At 35.0% G+C, this 19680-nt stretch overlaps 1 protein-coding gene across 1 annotated transcript in view; it reads right to left on the bottom strand.

Moving 5' to 3' along the window:
• Positions 1 to 19680, bottom strand: part of LOC106120990 (protein tweety) — a 49270-nt gene that overhangs the window by 27270 nt on the left and 2320 nt on the right. The window contains exon 2 of the mRNA XM_013316461.1: positions 366 to 390. The gene's annotated coding sequence lies outside the window, so the exon portion shown is untranslated. The remainder of the gene's footprint in view (positions 1 to 365; positions 391 to 19680) is intronic.

Genomic DNA, 19680 nt, shown 5'->3' with positions numbered 1-19680 from the left:
CTACATTTATTACTAACTGTCGCCTGAGACTTCGTCCCAGCAGAACTAAAAAAAACTTAATAGCCTATGTGTTCTTCCAGACTTTGTTCTACATCCATGCCAAATTTCATCGAGATCCGATGAGCCGTTTTGGAGATACCTTCTAACAAACATTCATCCATCCATACATACAAAAATTCGCGCTACAATTAAAATCAGTCCTTGAGATAGAGTTACTATTGCAGTTAGAGTTTAGACAATCTTTTACAAAACCAACCATCAGGGAACGTCTAAAGTTTAGCTATCACAGTTCTATGTTACTTTAATTTTTTATTGTAGTAAAACCTTATTATTAATCATCATTATTTTTTTTTAAATACACTTACCACAAAACAGCTACCGTGCATGTCCCTGTAACAGGAAAAGATTAAAGATTACATAAGGAAAATTATAAATATCATTAAAATTTTCGATCCTCATTATAGTGTTTCCCATTGGACCGTTCGGCATAACGATAAATCGACCCAACGGGTAACATATTATGTTTTTACAAAAATAATATTGTCTGTTTTAAAACACTTTAGATGCATAAAATCTTTACACTTATAAGTGTTATTTCTGGTCTCAAAGTGTATACCTATACACTTTATTTCAGTACAAAAGTGTAACACTAATACAATTTAAATCCAACAAAAGGAAAACATATTCACGCCATCACAAAGATAATGAAATCCAGTTAAATGTACAAAGTAATTTCTACAAGTTCCTTTGCATCATAAACGAAACGAATTCAAAAAGGTAATGACGAGGAGCCGTTAAATTTTATTTCTTTTCAATACGACTTTAGCGCAGTAAAATCTGCAATACGCTCCGATGCGAATTAATAAATGATACTGTAAAAGTTCTCCCAATTTGTTAAACATAATTAACCTAACAAATTTTTATCCAGTTTATTCACGTACAGAGTGAGAAAGATTGTCTGTCTCTGTCCAGCGATTAGGTGTAAGAGAAGACATGAGATCTTTATTCTACTTAAGGCTTATGGAGATGAATATTTGAAAGTCCAAATAAAGACAATAAAACAAAAAAGTAATCCAAATATGTCGTATCTTACTAATTGGATGGATGGATGGATGTTTGTTGTAGGTATCTCCGAAACGGCTTAATGGATCTCGATGAAATTTGGCATTGAAGTAGAAGATGGTCTGGAAGAACACATAGGTTAATTATCAAGATTATATTTTAATTCCGCGCGGAACAAGTCGAGGATGACAGCTAGTTTTCTAATCAAAATGGACTAAAAACGCGTAAAACCAGAAATTCAGACGTAACAAAACCTCGTTTAGTAAATACATTCCCTTACACAATGTAACAATTAAGTGTAGAGTTTGTGAGGTCGTAAATCTTCCCCGTCGTTGCACAAGAGAGCACGCCGATAGATGGCGCGTGATTCGGACGCGTGAATAGCGGCTTTGAAGTGTAACATGCTTTGATCTTTTACATTTACACCTCGAAATACGATGAGAACGCTTTACTAAACGTTTGAGACTGAATGACGTCATCAACACCGCTACTTTTTATATTAAAAACAGTAGAACATCTAAAATGTATTCAATTAATTAAGTGATTTCATAAAGTCTTTTCGATATACTGTTTTATCACGGAAATAAGATAATGTACTCTAAATATGTAATTACCTTTTACTAACCCTTGTTGTAATCGTAGTATAGTAAAATTTGTTATTAAAAATTTAGAGAACGGGAACTACCCAAACTAATAAATTCGATTTCAGTACCACGGTTCCTTTTTAAACTAAAAAAGACAATAATTAAATTATACAGTGATAACATGCGATATTTGCATTGATATTTGCAATTGCTTCATCGTGTTACGTCTTTTAATCCAGGTTTAGTATTTCTAATCCAATCTCTAATAACTCCGAACCGGATATAATTAAATAACACAACACCAGAACCGTTACTCAGTATTTATTATCCAATTAAATTGTTCTTCTCAGTAACACTTCGAAGCTTTCAAAAACATTTTAAAAGCTATCTTCGGAGAGTTAAAGTGTTCTTTCAGTGCCTTCATATTGTATACAAAAGGCAGCGTGTCGGCGCAAGTCGTGATAGCCGTGAAATCACGAATAAAAGAAACCATTTCTTTTCATCAAACTAGGTTATGTGCTTTTTACGTTCTCCGGTATCATTAGTCGAGCTGAGGGAACGGCCAGCCTGTGTCAATCGATACTTTACGTTAGTGTGCGTCGGCACTGCGAGGGTTAAGTGTTAACTGTTATATTACTTACATATAAAACTATTTTAAAATTAATAGAAATAAAAATGTAATGAGATAGTTTCATCAAATTATGTTGTCGACTATGAAATGGCGAACTATCATAAGAAATAATATGGATGAAACTCGAAAAGGCTATACTCATAAGAGATTCTATTTAAAGAAAATCGCCTTAAACAATACATAAGTTGACATCTTCATCATGTATTATACATACTAGCTGTCGCCGGCGACTGGAGCGAGATTAAAAAAAAAGCTTATTCAGAGCCCTATGTGTTCTACGTCCATGCGAAATTTCAGGGAGATCAGGTAGATACCTTCTAACAAACATCCATCTAAATGAACATTCGCGTTTATAATATTAGAAAGATTTAAATCTGTTACTTTACAAGACTGATATGTAACTCATTTTTATTGTAAAACAATAGATGAATGTCACCCGATAATTTCCGTTCCAGAAACCGCGAGTACCATGCCACCGTTAGTGTGAGCAAACAATGGGTACATTGCCGGCTGAGCGGCAAACGGAAACTTTGATGTCTACCGTGTTAATCAACATTTATAAGTGGCCAGGGCACTAACGGCACGTTTTATTAATTGAAATACAGCTACCACAGAGTATTAAGCCGTACAGAGTAATCTTGTCAGATATAAAACTATATAAAACTTAATTCAGCTATGACTGTGTATAATCTGTAAAAAAGATACTTGGCATATTCTACAACACAATTTATTTAAGGCAAGTAAAACCTGACCGTTATCCGCCGCATCTGAGACCTCGCATCTAACCACTAGCTATGAGACCAAAACCGCAAGAAATCTCGTTACAAGCAGGCACATTACCAACGGAAAAGCAATTTGTAGCAATATGTAGTTAAATTATACAAAATTATTACTGATTACATTCACTAAAATTATTGTAATAACAAAATTATTTGATAACAAATTACACGAGAGCAATGCAAATAAAGAAAAACATTATATTTTTTCAAGTCAATAATTATAATTTTTGTATATAATATATTTGTACAAAATGTATGTAATTCGACGTTATATCACTAAACATAGCAATAGACCAATGAACTGTCTAGCCCTTTAAACTACATAAGTCGTAAAATCATATTTAAACGCTTCTGTGTAACAAAGGGCTTGTGTTTGTGAGTGTACTACCGTAAAATGCGTAGTAACCGTAAATAATCGCGGCTTAAATAGAATCCTCGTATAGTGTCAAACTTCTTAATAACACTTGCTTTAAATGACTTCTATTTAAAAATAATCAACGTAAACTTTAAAATAATTATATTTAACGAGATTAAACGACGCTTAAATATTTAACAGCCTATGCCCAGCAGTGGGCGAATTACGGCTAATAAAGAAGAAACGACGCATAAATATTAATGCCATTTTCCCTATTGAGACCTTACAGTGCACACATTTCTATGTTTTTGGAATGTATACTACGATTATTACAGGAGTAACTTTGTTGAGCAATTCATAGCCAAGGATAGCAAAGCTTCTAGTGGCATACCCTTCACATAAGGGACACAAAGCATACAAGAAAACATTACATCAAATACTTCACGTAGCTAGGAGCCCTCGCACGACTCTGCGACAAAAAAATCTTTGAAAGGAGCTCACGTCCAAGACGCATTTGCTTACCGACCAACGACAAATTTTGCAAAGAATTTACAACAATTGAAAAGCAACCCAATAGTTAACTTACTAAGGTCGACTGTTCCGTGCAATCACAGTCAATGCGACCGAAAAAACGACGTGTCAAAGTTCAAATTCGAGGGTTGTTTTAGTGTGACATTTTTTTTTACTATTATATTCTTTATGTGAGGTAAATAGAGCTTAGTTTCGCTTGTGCTCATAGTTTTTTTGTGTACACTGTCGGTCCGTTTATAGGTGACTGGGGTTTTGTTCGCGTGTACTGCTTTTCTATTCTGACACACTTGACACGTGGCAACATTAAACTAATGCTATGTGGCTTTTAGAAAACCTCAATACCTTATCATAAACAAACTTGTTCAAAGTTATAAATACCTACTGAACATCTTTAAGAACTTCAGACTTAAAAAACAAGACCGTAGTTCGAAAGTTGTAATAAAAAATACTGTTCGAAGTTCCCGGGACGGACTGCAGATGCGACAAAGCCGAGGATCTACAATTTGCAAATGAAAGCTCGACCCTAGCGTGCTCTTTTAATTATTAAAAGAGGTAGCGGTCCAGTTTATACATAATGAATTATATTTCCTCAACGTTCCACTATGCCAACAGTAAAACTTTAGCGAGGCGTTGGAAGGACGAACATTCGTCAAATTCAAGAATAATTAATCATCTCCTGTTTCGTACTGGATAAGGTTTGTTTATAACTGAGTTATTTAATTGCGTAATTACGTTTTTAGATCCAACCAGATCTTACACATTTGTTTGGTATTATAAACCTTTCAATTCCCCTTGATTACTTTTTAAAAACATCGTAATTATAGGAACGCGATGTTTACTTGAAAACGGGAAGTCGATACTGCAGTTGGAAATAGGTCTTATGACTCAACGAAATCCAATCGATATATTGTTAGAAATGCACTTCAGAATTAACTGTGGAAATTACTGGGTAATATTCATATCCTTCTCAACATTCAACACCATAGTGTGTAAAACAGCTTGTTGTCAAAGACAACAATTTATCATCAGATGACACTAATTTCGAATCTCAATTTTTACAACAACACACTTCTAAATGGGGAAGGAATACTCTTAATCTTACTAATATGATAAATGTGAAAGTGGAAATGGATAAATGGATGTTTGTTACAAGAGATATCCAGAACGGCTCGGCGTAGTAACATAGCCTGAAAGAACATAATATATTATGTTTTTCTTTAATTCCGCGCAAACGGAGTCACGGGCGACAACTAGTTTGCTATAACTGTTCATTACGATATCTTTGCTTCCTATATTAAAGTATAAAAATAAACATACAAAAACTCAAAACGTCTGCCGGTTTGTCGTTTTAATTTTAAGGCCATTACATTCCTCAAGTGCTCCGTGGAACTGGTTTGAGTCTGAATATTCATATTTCACTGCGGACTGCAGCCGCGTGGTAAAGACTATCCAGGAAATGGTATATCGATATAAATTACACATAACAAGAACTTCACGTGTTTGTTATTAGCCCATTGATTTTTTTTTATATCATAAGGTGGCAAACGAGCGAGCGGCCACCTGAAGTCGCTATAATAACGAAGTGACCGTTGCCCATAGACATACGCAATTGCATATGCGTTGCCTACCTTTAATCGACGGAGGAGAGGATGCACAGAAAGAAAAGATCTTCCCTTCCCATGCATCCTCTCATCCGGAAAGTCCACTTCAACTTCCCGTCCTTTCCATATGAGAAAAAGGGGTGGGAAGGGAAAGAGGACTAAATTAGGACTCCGGGACGCACACTCATCAGACGAAACGCAGAATTGCTTCCACTTCACGCCTGTCTTCTGTGTGGTCGTGGTATTTCACCGGGCGAGCCGGGCCGATTCGTGCGAAGATGTTAAAGCGGGCTCTACCACTGTTAAAATCGTATCAAAACATATCAACCGGGAGTTAAATAAGTTATCCTTCATTGCTAATCTTACTAATATTATAAATGCGAATGTTTATATGGATGTTTGTTAGAAGGTATCTCCAGAACGGATGCATGGATCTCGCTTAAAAATGGCATAGATGTAGAATATATCCTTGAAGAACACAGGCTATTAAATAAGTTTTTTATTTTTATTTCTTGCGGACGGAGTCGCGGACGATAGCTAGTATTTTAAATGATTCACACAATATAAAGCATATTTTACAGTTAAAATTATAAAATGTTAAATTATATTCCCGACGAAAATATGAAATAGTCCAATGGACGCCATAGTTGAAAATTTAATCATCAATATAGCCTATTGTTATATCAGCTTATCACCACTCAATCTCAAATTAAATCTATTAAAACGATAACATTTGGAATACAAATGAAATAAACATTACTCATATTATTACACCGAAACCACTTCCGTTCTCATCGAGCCAAAGATATCCCGACATAAATCGCTCCGTCGGTCCCTACATCTTTTATCTAATCTAGACAAATAACGCCGTTGAATTGGCATATCGGAAATTCGCATCCTTATAATGTTGGACGTAGAAGAAAAAGAACCTTATTTCTTTCGTTCAAAGAACTAGATTCCCTTAATGTTCCTGGTAAGGGTTCATTGGGAACATAATATGCTTTATTCTAACGCTAATAAGGTTGATATTTTTCGTTATAAGCGGATCGATTAGATGCCAAGGCGCAAAGTAGATGGGGACTGTTGATGTAAGAGTTGGGAGGCCGAGATAAGGAAGGTCATTGAACTCTGGAGACTTTTTATATGCTGATTTCATTTTGATTCAATAAAGTTTTATTGTTCTGGGACATTTCAGTACAGACTTCGTAATTGCTACGGAAGATTTTTTACGAAACAAGTTTATTCATCCGTGGAGACGAGTTTGGATTTATTACAGTTACAAATAAAATAGAACTCTCATAATATTTTAGTATCAATTTATAAGGAAATCAAAATTACTTACAATACAATAGTGTCTCTCTAAAAACTCTAAGTTCAAACGATCAATTTGTGGCGCCTTACTTTAGCCTACTCTTTACACTTGCCACTTAACTTTTTGACAACGCTCAATACCCTCATATTCATAAACAAAGTACCGGGACATTAAAACAGAGCGGTCGTTAATAGATCCCTCTACCCATATTAAATATTACCATATTGCTTGTCTACTCTATGTTTTGACTCTCTTTTTTCTAATAATATTGTACATGATGCTAATATAAGAAAAACTAATTCATAGAAGTGTGAACTAATCAGTTACGATTCATAGGATATTGTGAAAGGCCTAAGTCAAGCTGTGTACTCGCATATCGATAAGATGGTAATATGTTGTAAAGCCTATTTTCATCCATATATCCTCTAAAATTATCTATTTTAATTTCATCTAACTAGGACAGACTAGTTAAAATGTAGAAATAAATAGAAGTTCATTTGATGATAAACTTGTAGAGGCGGACCCTCGTCTCGTTTGAATCACTTCCCATCTCACGACGTGGACCAAAATAGAGCGGAACAGACGCTCCCTACTGATCGTATACAAGCGACCGTCTAATTCATAGCCCTATCGGTTTTTTTATTAAAATATCTTTTTTTATTTACTACTACAACTTATGACCATTCCAAGTACGCTTGAAGTTTGTTCTAGGATATTTTAATAGATAATTAAAAAATGAATAATAGAAGGATGGAATTCGAACCCACGATCGCGTATATGACATTACTAGCTGTCGCCAGTGACTCCGTTCGCGGCACATTTGAAGCCTATGTGCTCTTCCAGGCTATGTTCTACATCTATGCCAAATTTCAGAGAGATCCATACAGTCGTTCCGGAGATACATTCAAACAAACAAACACCTGTCCATCTATCCATCCATTTGAACATTCGCATTTATAATATTAGTAAGATTAGGATACCTACGTTACAATCAACAATTATTGAACTAGGTAAAACATATGAGTACTATAAGACCAGTCTTATAAGAACTCTAGTTGTCGGGTTTCTGTTTTAGAGAGTAGCGCGCTAGCGGGGAGGCGGCACGAGCGGGGAGTCGTGAGGGGGTTCTCTGGTCCGAGAGTGTTCCGGGCGGTGGCGCAGGGCGCAGCCTCCGCAGTATCGAGCGGCCGCGCCCCGCCAGCCACGTGCTTCATTCACCCGCCACAACCACGTCAGACCGAGAAAAAAGTTTTGCTAAGGAAATTCCTATACTTCTAAATGTTGTGATTAAAAAAATACATTAATTATGTATAAAATGTAAAATTATTTAAAATAATACGCGAAAAAGGTATGAAGAAAAAAAACGATTTTTTTAACCATATCGGGTTAGTATTACCAATTATATTACAAGAACGCACCAGTCTCTACTTTTTCAGCCGATGTATAGTCGAGACAATATTAATCTAACGTTTACATAAAAGAGCAAAACGTTTAGTTTAACACTTTTTTTTCCAGTGCGGTTAAATAGATTTTACCTACAGCAAAAAAACTGCACTGAATTTATCTTCATTTATTTTTCTTGGCACCGCATCATACACACAACAGATAAAAATTGGAACATGTTTTTACTAGCATTGTGACCCATTTATATGCTGTCTAGCAACTCAATGTATTTAGGATATTACTTTTTTTTTTATAACAAGGAGGCAAACGAGCAGCGGGAACACCGAGGTGTTCAACGACGCCCATGGACATCAGCAATACCAGAGGAACCGCTGATGCGTTGCCGGCCTTTGACATAGTGATTAGCTCGCTTCTTGAAGGACCCTAAGTCCTTTATCTTCAAATCATATTATTTTACCCGGTCATCCCTAAATGAACCTAAAGATTGCTTCGACGTCCTTAAATTTAAACACCTATAAACCTGATTATACGACAGTCAGGGGATAATCGGTTAAACTTGGTGCAGGCAATGTACAGCATACATACTAACAAACTTTGGCAAATATAAAAGAACACCCCATATACCACATGCCGTAACATGTAAACGCTAAAAAAACCTTCGTCTCTTCCACAAATAAACAAACGCGACTTCCGTATTCCGTTAATACATAGCAGAAGTAATACATGTCGAGACCCGATCGACAGCTCGACGTGTAATAACTCTGAAAGGGCATTCGTGTAACGAGCCTGGGGGCGCGGGGATCGTGAACTACACGGGGAATAAGGACATTTAGTTAATTTACTATTGGAATTATTTCGAGTGCTTCGTGCAAGATACGGATAAGCAAATGAGTCATCAAATTAAAACTACAATTAAAAGTACTAATTCATTCTCAATTAAAAAAAAACATAACAGACATAACATAGAACAATATGTTTTATTCGGGGTTTTTGGTCTCAGAAATCCACGGTTAGTTGAAGGTCTTAACGTTAAGCATGTCTAAGACAAAAATTATATACAGATAGAACCAGTGGTGTACGTGCAAGATGTCCGGTCTTTAATTTATTGAATATCTATGTATCCTACGTACAAATAGGTTTGCACGTTCACATTGCATCGAAGCGTAACGCGCCAACACCGTGCGCTATATTGCCCGATAAACAAATTGGAGTAGATTGATGCGCGATGCGCGCCGGAGCGTTCGCGTATTGAATTCTATTGGATTTATTGGACGCCGCAACGACCAGTGCCGCGTGCTGTTAATCAACTGCCCTCTATGACGTTACCGCACTTCGAATTATCGCAGTCTTAATTTATTTTGATGTATTTTATGGAGTTTTGCTCTGAAAAATCGTCATTTTTACCACAATCTGGTACTAATGTGGAAACAGAGCAGCTCTGGTAATTACTATACTATAATAGTTAAACAGCAAACCTTAATTCAATAAAGTCTGGAATACATAATCTCATCCCATCTCTTGAAACCATAAAAGCCAAAGGGATGCTAGATCTGTTTTCCTGAAACTAAACTAAGACTCTACCATGTTTCGATTATATTCAGATGGACTAAACTTGGTTGGAAGCATTATCCAAAACAAACAACAAGCAAAATTTATTATTGTTCGCAAAACAGATCTTGTATTATATATGTCTAGCTAGAATCAAAATTATAGCGATGTTAATTTTGATTTAATATTTATCTTTACCAAATAACTAACTTTTCGACATTCTCGAAAGGAACGATGTCAAAGTTTTTTGAGTCTCCAAGTAGCGTCTACAAAAAAAAATAATATCAAAAACAACAAGTATGAATCGATGACTCAATCTGTTCGGGATATTAAAAGAGACTGCCAAGTCGCACATCACGATAGACGGGTCGAATTGAAATAGTTCAGCGTAAAACTTTGCACTCGAACTGTTAAAGCTACGAAAACTACGAGATTCGTAACATGGCATTTATAGGTTATATACTGTCATGACTTATGTTTGGGCTAAAATCCCTAGGCTAGACTAGAGATTTTGTTATAATTTTAATAACGCCTTACCATAAATATTGTTGGAAAAATATATGTATTTTTAATTTAGTCTGAATGGTGATTGGTAAATTGTTTTACCAACAAAATGCCTTTTAGTAGCTTTAAAAAAAACGATTTATATAACCTATAACTCATTTCTAAATCAAAGAGACATGTTTTAAAATGGTTTATAAAATTATTAATTATGATATGGGTAAACAGCAAACATAATTTAAAAAAATATTCAACTTAAGGAATAAATCATTTCATGTCATCGGTGTCATAAAATATTGTGTAACTTTTTAACAAATGATAGCAATAATATTTTACTTTTCAAATAGTACAGAACACGCTCTGCTTTCATAGTTGAAAAGTTTCGGTAGTTTCGTCGCATATTTATAGGCTGCGAGCGAAGAATTCGATGCATTTTAAATGTATATATGAATGATTTATGTTGCACCTTCCTCAACAAAATTGTGTAGGACATTAGAATTTTATAAAGCAAAGATTTCTTACAAGGAAAAAGTAAAATCTTTTTTTTTATATCATAAGGTGGCAAACGAGCGAGCGGCCACCTGAAATCGCTAAATAAAATAGCGAAGTGACTGTTGCCCATAGACGTACCCAATTGCATATGCGTTGCCTACCTTTAATCGACGGAGGAGAGGATGCACAGAAATAAAATATTTTCCCTTCCCATGCATCCTCTCTTCCGGAAAGTCCACTTCCACTTTCCATCCTTTCCTTACAAGAAAAAAGAGGAGAAGGGAAATTAGGCCTCCGGGACACACACTCATCAGACGAAACGCGGAATAGCTTCCACTTCACGCTTGTCTTCTGTGTGGTCGTGGTATTTCACCGGACGAACCGGGCCAATTCGTGCGAAGATGTTAAAGCGGGCTCTACCACTGTTAAAATCTTTCGGACAGATGTTTCTGCAGTGGAAACTTAAGGCAAGAACGTTTTATAGCATAAGTTACCAGCGTTAGTCGACGCACATCATGGGACCTGTAGTCTACAACCGGCTGCCGGACAACATCACAGCGGCACCCAGCCTCACATCATTCAAAAATAGCTTGAAATTAGTTCTTGTCGAGATGTCTCTGTATACATACGAAGAATTTTTTCTTAATTATTTTTTTTTTTAAATCGCTTTTGACCTGTAATTTAAAGATTACTAATAAATATTATATTGTATTGCATTACTTCATAGGTTGAAAATCAATAGTCAATTAGTAAAACAACTCATGTTTATGAGAAGGGAGATGTTTATTCATGATGTCTTATTTAGTGGTAAACCGCAGTAAATTATTAATTCATAATAAAATAATTAATCATAGTTGACGTCAGTATAATTAGATTTTTTTGTATGCAATGATTTATAATAACAACGAAGAGACCAATAAAACTTGTAAAAATAGATTGGAAAAAAGATATTCTTTTTTTATTGGCAAATGCCTTAATGGATTACTATGTCGAGTTATGCACCAAAAAAGAAAGAGACGAAATAAGTCAGCCGAAGCGTTGCGTCGTCTCATAGCCCATACATTTTGCAGACATATTTTCATCTATAGCTCAATGAATCTGATAGAAAATTGCAGTGACTGTGTGTAGGGTTAGTAAATGAGCTATGAACATAATAATAATCAACCGCAATGAATCACAGCGAGAGGACACGGATCAATTAACTCAATTCGGCCGACAGGGCATATCGGTTGAACGGCGCGCATTGCAATAAAAAACGCGTTCCACTCCCCGCCGGCCAGCACCAAATTAACTTGTTAAGCTTTGAACTACACAATGGAAACGATTCGAGTGTAACTGCCGCAATGAATAAAATTTCATGTCGCTAACGCCGATCGATACAACCACTCTTCATAAGCACCTTTACCATCTGATCTCATCTATCTTTCGTGTGCTAAAATACTTCCTAAAAAAAGTTCACAAAAACATGACAAACACAAATACAGTCGAAATTTTGCAGTGGTAACCTAAATTTCTACCTAAAAACTAAAAAAAACCTTACTTCATTTGTGTTTAACGTATGTTGTATGCATTGTTACTGGAAAGCGCATGCTGCAATCATTCTCTCAGTTTTCAAAAGCAGAGGAAATTGGGTCGCATAAAACATTGCGACACACTGCCACATTATACGTTATAACGTTCTAACAAATATAAATGACCACTTTTTGTTTTGTGTCGTACTATTTAATTAAGTACTATAGAACAAAACTAACATTTAAAAATGTAGTAGTTAGTATATAGATAAGTTAAATAAAAAGCAGCTCTTCAAGGCATAAATTCGAAAAAAAATGAATAAATAGTAATAGTATCCTATATCCGTGTCCTGGCTCTAAGCTACCTACTCACCAATTGTCAGCCATATCGATAAAGCCGTTCTTGAGTTATAAATAGTGTAACTAACACGATTTTTTTTTATATATATATAAGATACAGATTTGTTGTCGTAAAGGAATCCCTAAAATATTATTCCAAACAGATGATGCTTTTATCTGAGATTTTTTATCAAAGTTTCCCATTACCGATATAAAATATCCATAAATTTCTATAGTATCCGTGTAAGTAATCTCAAAAATAACTATAAACAAACGGAACTGTCCGTCATGTTGTAATAACAGTTAACAAATTATATATTACTCCTATTCTAGCCCATCCCCATACGCCATACAAAATAACCTTGATAAAGTAACCACATAATATTATATGGTAGGAAAACATTTAATATTTTCTTCTATGATTGATAATAGTCTGATTTAGTGGCTATTTTTCGTATCTACACAAACCATGTGAATATTATAAGTGAATTCACCTAGAACCAAACATAAATGCATTATTATGATATAGTTTTTTCAATTCAATTAAAGAATTCTAGTTCTATAAATAAACGTTTTAAAAATATGCAACCACAAGCTTTACGAGTAGCCTATATGTTCATCCAGACTTTTGTTCTACATCCGTGCAATATTTCATCAAGATCCGTTGAGCCGTTAAGGAAATATCTTCTAACAAATATCCATCTTTGCATCCATCTAAACTATTGCATTTATAATAATAGTATGATAAGTAAGATCTGCCAGAAAGAGAGGTAACACGGCAACAATCCCGTCCTTCGTTCATTTGATGGTAGCCCTACTAGCACGACACGTGTCGGCGTATTTGGCCGGCTCTAAATACGGAAATGCCTCGATTCAATGCAGCCGACGTCCGGGGATATATTTGGCGTAGACTTCAAGTATTGTCTATGATTCGGACAAGATGGTTTCTTGTACTATTAAGGCGACAGAGTATACAAATGTGTACGACCATGAACCAATCGGTAGGTGCGTAACTGGCCACTAAAATGTCGTTAATTGCCGGAAGATTTTATTACCCGTAGCAATACATTGTAGTTTTATTGCTCCTACTTCGTTTTAAAATGTAATTTATTAGTAAGTTAAGAACATATTAACTGTAACCGTGATTTTCTAATACTGAAAAATCTGTATAAAAGCATGTCCTCTCTGTCATTTGCAAAGAGTATAAGAAGGAAGACAATATATTTTTTACTACAAGAGTTCACACACGATAATAAGTACTCAGTTACAATGTAGTTATTATTACATTTAATAAATTAAAATAACGGATTATTAGTCAACGGATGTTTGGTAACTGTATCACAAACATTGTCAAACAATAACAGCCCTTTATATTCTTGACGCGTATCTACTTCCGGTACTTATCGGAAGGAGCAAAAACTACTTGCCAGCAATTTCATTGGGTACAACTATATACATGGACAGCCTGCAAATGATAACCTGCTACTGGCTGGTTAAAATTTGCAGTCCGTCCACAAAACTTAAATAAAGTAAGTTTTTGTTGTATTATACTAGTTCTAAATTTATTTAGTTTTTTCTAATCAAACAATATAACAGGAAAAAAGTTAATGTATGTTAATGACCGAAACCGAAGAACGTATATTATTTTTTTGTCATGTGCCACTTTTAACCTCTAAAACTACATAAAAATGAACATGTACTAAGAACTAATATACTTGCGAGATTCTATACATTCAATCCATTGTCATCTCAAACTTATAAGTACCTCAAAGAAATATAATACATTCTTAATGAAATTAAATCCAGTTAGCAACAAAACAGAGCATTCATTGTCGAGATTCGAAGCCGCGGCCGCGTCGCTAACGAAGCAACGTAATACCCGTGTAACGTCTGTCGTAATGCGATCACAGCAATTACACGCTCTAAACACTTTATATCTCAATTGTGTCGCGGATTCACCGCTAATTCAATCAGTTCATCAATTAACATACTAAGTACATCTCGTGACACTAAAGTAGAAACACGTTGAGTTGTATACAGAATCATATGCACGATAAAGCTAATATGAAATAAGAGACGAGTAATCTGATTTTACCTTGAACAACTAAAAATACCATTCTCATGTAAAAAATTGAATAGAATCTTCTCTATACTTACTACTACTACTTACTACGTACTTCGGCTAATTTGGCTTATGTTATCCGCATCTTCATTTTGAACATTATTGAAAGCTAGCCGTCGCCGCCGACTCCGTTCGCGAAATTAAAGATAAATATCAATTAGGCGCCTCTGTGTTCTTCCAGACTATGCCACAAGTATGCGAAATTTCAGCGAGATCCATGCAGCCATTCCTTCTAACAAACATCCATCCAAACATCGCATTTATAATATTAGTAAGATTTTTCCATTTAATTATTATTAATAAACGACGCATAATAAAATAATTTAAAATTATACTGTATTCATGTTACACTGTATAACTGCTGAACAAACTTTTCTGCATGCACATAAAGAACTGCGAATTAATTTGTTACAAGGCGATCGTCGATATGCCTAAAAGGCATAACTACAATCGCCTTGACACTTCGTCTACGTCGCCTTTACAGCTAACGAAACAATGAAGCATTCACTTTAGGCAACTGAGCAATATTTTAAATTATATTTCTACGAAATGTCTGAACGGAATCTAACTTCCAGGCTGCATAGATACCATAGCATAAACTCCTATACAGCAGCATTTATTTATTCATGTTTTGACAACATTTTTCAATTAAGAAAAAATCGTTGAAATAGGCTACCTAGCTTAAACTTTGAACACGTCTTAACTTTGATTTCAAATTGTCGATTTTTTATTTTACGTGCCAATTACGTAATAATGACTAAGTAAAATAATTCCCAGCTTATCAATGCAAGGGGTGGCCGGACGCTCCGCCTACGCGACTGATAACACGATAAGGGACGATTCCACACAGGGCATAGTCACAGTTCACCAGGACACGAACAATAAAATAACTGTCTGCAATTGAGGCTACACAATTCTCCGAATCGAGAAAACAATAGAGACGAAATTTTATCTTGATTAATAGTTATTGCTACAATTGCAGTTTGATGAATACATTGTTTCATATTTATTAGTATTAAAGTTCAATCAGACATTATTACTAGATAGAGCCAATGCGAATAAGCAGTTCTAATATAAAAGTTGTGATTCGAGATACTTCTAGCACCTCCTTTAACTTATTTTCTTTTAAATAAATAACATTTACCACCAAATTTATCTAAACTATTATAAAAAACTGAGTCCACTTTACTTGGCGGTTAACTAGACTCTAGCTGCACGCCATCGCCTTAGTTACGTGTCTTATTTCCACCGCCCGATTACAACTGCTATCCAGAACTCTGTCCGCTCACGATAAATAAAAAACGGTACGAAAAGAATGACAAAGTTCTATCAACGAACATTAAGACAGTATTGCACAAAAACAGCATATAGATGTCAAGGTCAGTGACCTAATGTTGAATTCCCACAGCCGGTTTACTGATAATGAAACGTGATTAATTGTATAATTGTTATTCACAAATGACGTTCATAATCGTCGTAACATATGTTACTTTTATATATTTAAACATAATTAGTAGTCTATGTGTTCTTCCAGACTATGTTCTATATGTATGCCAAAATTCAGGGAGATCCATGCAGCCTTTCTGGGGATACCTTCAAGCAAACATCCATTCATCTATCTAAACATTCGCATTTATAACATTAGTCAGATTAATATTTTTCACTGAAGAATAAGTCGTAAATTGTAGAAATATAAAAAAGTTGTCAATAAGTTTAGAATCTGAGATATATCGACCTTAAATGAAGAAATTATATGCATTTTTTAATTTAATCTCATACATACTCGTTAAAATTAAAACCCCATTGTAGCCGGGGAATAAGAATTTATTATTTTAATTAAATATACAATGGTATGAGCAAGACATCGCGTGGAGTTATTATTACAAAGCTCGGCATTACATCGAGCTCTCTGCAGTTCAGAGCAAAGGGGAGCTTGATTGGATTTCCACCCTCGCTTCAAATGTGCACAAAATCTAATGTCAAGGTCGAGGGGCGTTCCTGCATTGATATAAAGGTCATTTTTATAAGGAACCATATTTTGGAGTACAAAAATAGCAACAAAATAACCTTCCAAAAATTAGAAGTTGGCATTAAAATGAGCCCCTATATTTTATCCCTATCATTCTCTTCAAAACACTAAAAAAAAGGCGGAAAATATTTAAGCTACGCTACTTAAAAAAAATAAGATAAAGAGAACCACTAATCGCATAGCGTGACCAAAGAGTCTTGATACTTGATCTGTATCCTCGAATGTACCGCCTTTATCCGCGGCACTCGATGGGTATATTAACCCAATTCGTAGGTCGTTAGCTGGTCGTTAGTGCCGGAGCCTGCGCGGCGCTATCTAAAGTCTGGAGTGGCCATATAGGAACCCGATGAATTCCACCCTTCCCCATCCTACCCTCCTCTTAACTAAACTTCGCGCGTGTCAATTGATTCAAGTAAAAATTTAGGTCGTCGTGTTAGTTAATAATATGGAACGAATAAAATCATCGCAAGAACAAACTATCAGTACAGTAGAAACCATTTAATACGAGTTCGGGTAAATCGACACTTGTTTTAGCGACCAAAACTGTAGATCTCGGTTGATAGGTCATAATCATCAGTCTTTGTCTGTCTCCTGTCTATATCTATCTACTATCGGTTATGCCGATATCAAACGTCCGATCCTAACGTACACCCATTTTTAACTGTACTACGACAGTACAAGTATTTTATTTTACAACGGGCAGGAAACTGACATATTAAAAAAAAACTTTATACCTTGCAGGTTTATAGGGGACGCAATTCAGACAATAAAATCTGCAACGAGTGTCCGTGAACCGGAAAATTGAAGAGTGAAGGGAAAAAAGTATTAAGAATTCCAGTCGCAGCTGGAAGCGAGCAATAACCGCGGACACGAGCTGTGGGGTCAGGTGATTTATACGCTAAATGTCGCCCTCGTCTTAGAGGGTTCGAATCCAGCGCGTGTCAGAATATTACCAACCTAACCCCAATGTATTAGGGTTGGTGTGTAATAATTTACTTCTTTTTATTGCCAACATTTTGTACGTAACGCATTATACGATAGTCAAGGTATTATTAATGTTTGGACAATTTTATTTGAAGCAACTTGAACTCTGGACACAGCTGCTCGAAATATGGAACGCGTACTTTTGTTGTACCGTTGGCGCAGATTTTTCAGCATAGATGTTCTTCTTCCTGGAATTCTTTATCCTTGTATCTTTTCCAGTCAAATGTTCAAGTTGCTATGATCGCTAACCTTCGCTAAGAAGTGACACCAAAAGAAAGAGAATTTTATTTGATAAACTAACATCGGCTTGTTTCATGGAGGCTTGACATTTAAACAGAAGTACAAAACCAGTGTCCTTTTGAACAAAGAATTACTTATTAGTAAAACGATGTATTACGCATTATGTTATATTTATAACGGCCACATTATTACAGTAAACATTTTAAAAAACATACACAAACTAAACTAACATGTCGCATAGTGATTAAACTAGAACTCAGTGCTTTGTTAGAGAAAAAAAAGTTAAGAGCTGCTCCCATAACCCAATTCTTCGTGTAGCCACACAATAAACCAACAATCAAAGCTCGTAAGGTCGCCATACTTTCCATTTTTTATAAAAGATCCTCATATTATTTTTAAATTCCAAATTGGTTATATTTCGTTAATCTTAAAACGTCCTGTTAGCATTATTACTTGCATTTCATATATGTGTCTAAATTATTGCCCAATTCTGTTTACATTGCACAACTGGGAGGTCAAATTAAACGAAAACATTTCGAAAATCATTATAAATAGCTGTCGTCCGCGACGTCCGCGCGTTATTAAAAAAAACTTAATTAGTAACCTATACGTTCTTTCAGACTATGTTCTACATCTATGCCAAGTTTCACCAAGATCCATCCATCCATCTCATTTATAATAGTAGTAAGAAGTACATTGCCACATGGTTGTTGATTCACAAGCAAAATTATCAAACTAGTTTTGATGACATATGCCACAATGAATAACCGTTGTTGTATGACGCAATATGTTTTTTATTCCTTGACCAATTGCATTATAAATATACTACGTTGACACCAACAACAGCTTTTAAATTCAGCGTTCTTAATTATTTTAAGGCCTTTAACATATCGTAAGCGTATAGCGTAAATTTTGAGATTTGATATTCGTAAACAACATATCTTCGTTTATTTTTCAAATAACAAAGAAAAAGTTTGTATAAGAATTATTCAAAACCATACATTTATTTCCTTTACGCGTAAATTATTATGTTAAAAAGGTAAGCTCAAGATTCTTAAAAAAGATTAACTGATCCTTTGTCCAACAGAATAATCCAGTAAAGCCATCCTCATTTCTCTTTTTACTATGAATATTGTTTGCGAAATCTTTTGAAACTACACAGAATCGTAATTAGGTTAATAAAGTTCTGCAGATGTTTATGTGAGGCATTTCATTTGTTTAATAGCTACGTAACCTACAAACTTATAATAAATATTCATGAATATAACATACATATCGCCCCCTAGTTACGTCGCCAATTGGTAGAGCCATATGGCAACTGCAAATCTAAATGAAATTATCTTTAGTTCCTACAACAGATGCATCACAAAGCTCCTTTTCTTTTACAATAAACCCTGGATAAGCTAGAGTTTAAGGAACCACGATATTTTTGTCATATATAGATGTTTCTCTCTAACACGAGTTACTCGCTTATCCAGGTCGACTATTATAGTTTTTTTTTATTATGTAATGTTTATTTTGTTGCCAGATATAACAAGGTCCGGGTGTACTTTTTGTCGATTGGTAAAACACGAAACAAACATATCTACATTCATAACAAGGATAATTGCTATAAAAGTATATGTAAAAACAATAATTTTGTGTTTAATATAAAA

Source organism: Papilio xuthus, unplaced genomic scaffold, assembly GCF_000836235.2.
Source record: "Papilio xuthus unplaced genomic scaffold, Pxut_1.1 DF826945.1, whole genome shotgun sequence".
Taxonomy (NCBI): Eukaryota; Metazoa; Arthropoda; class Insecta; order Lepidoptera; family Papilionidae; genus Papilio; species Papilio xuthus.
Note: the sequence above shows the minus strand (reverse complement) of the source record. Positions and strands in the feature narration are given on the sequence as shown.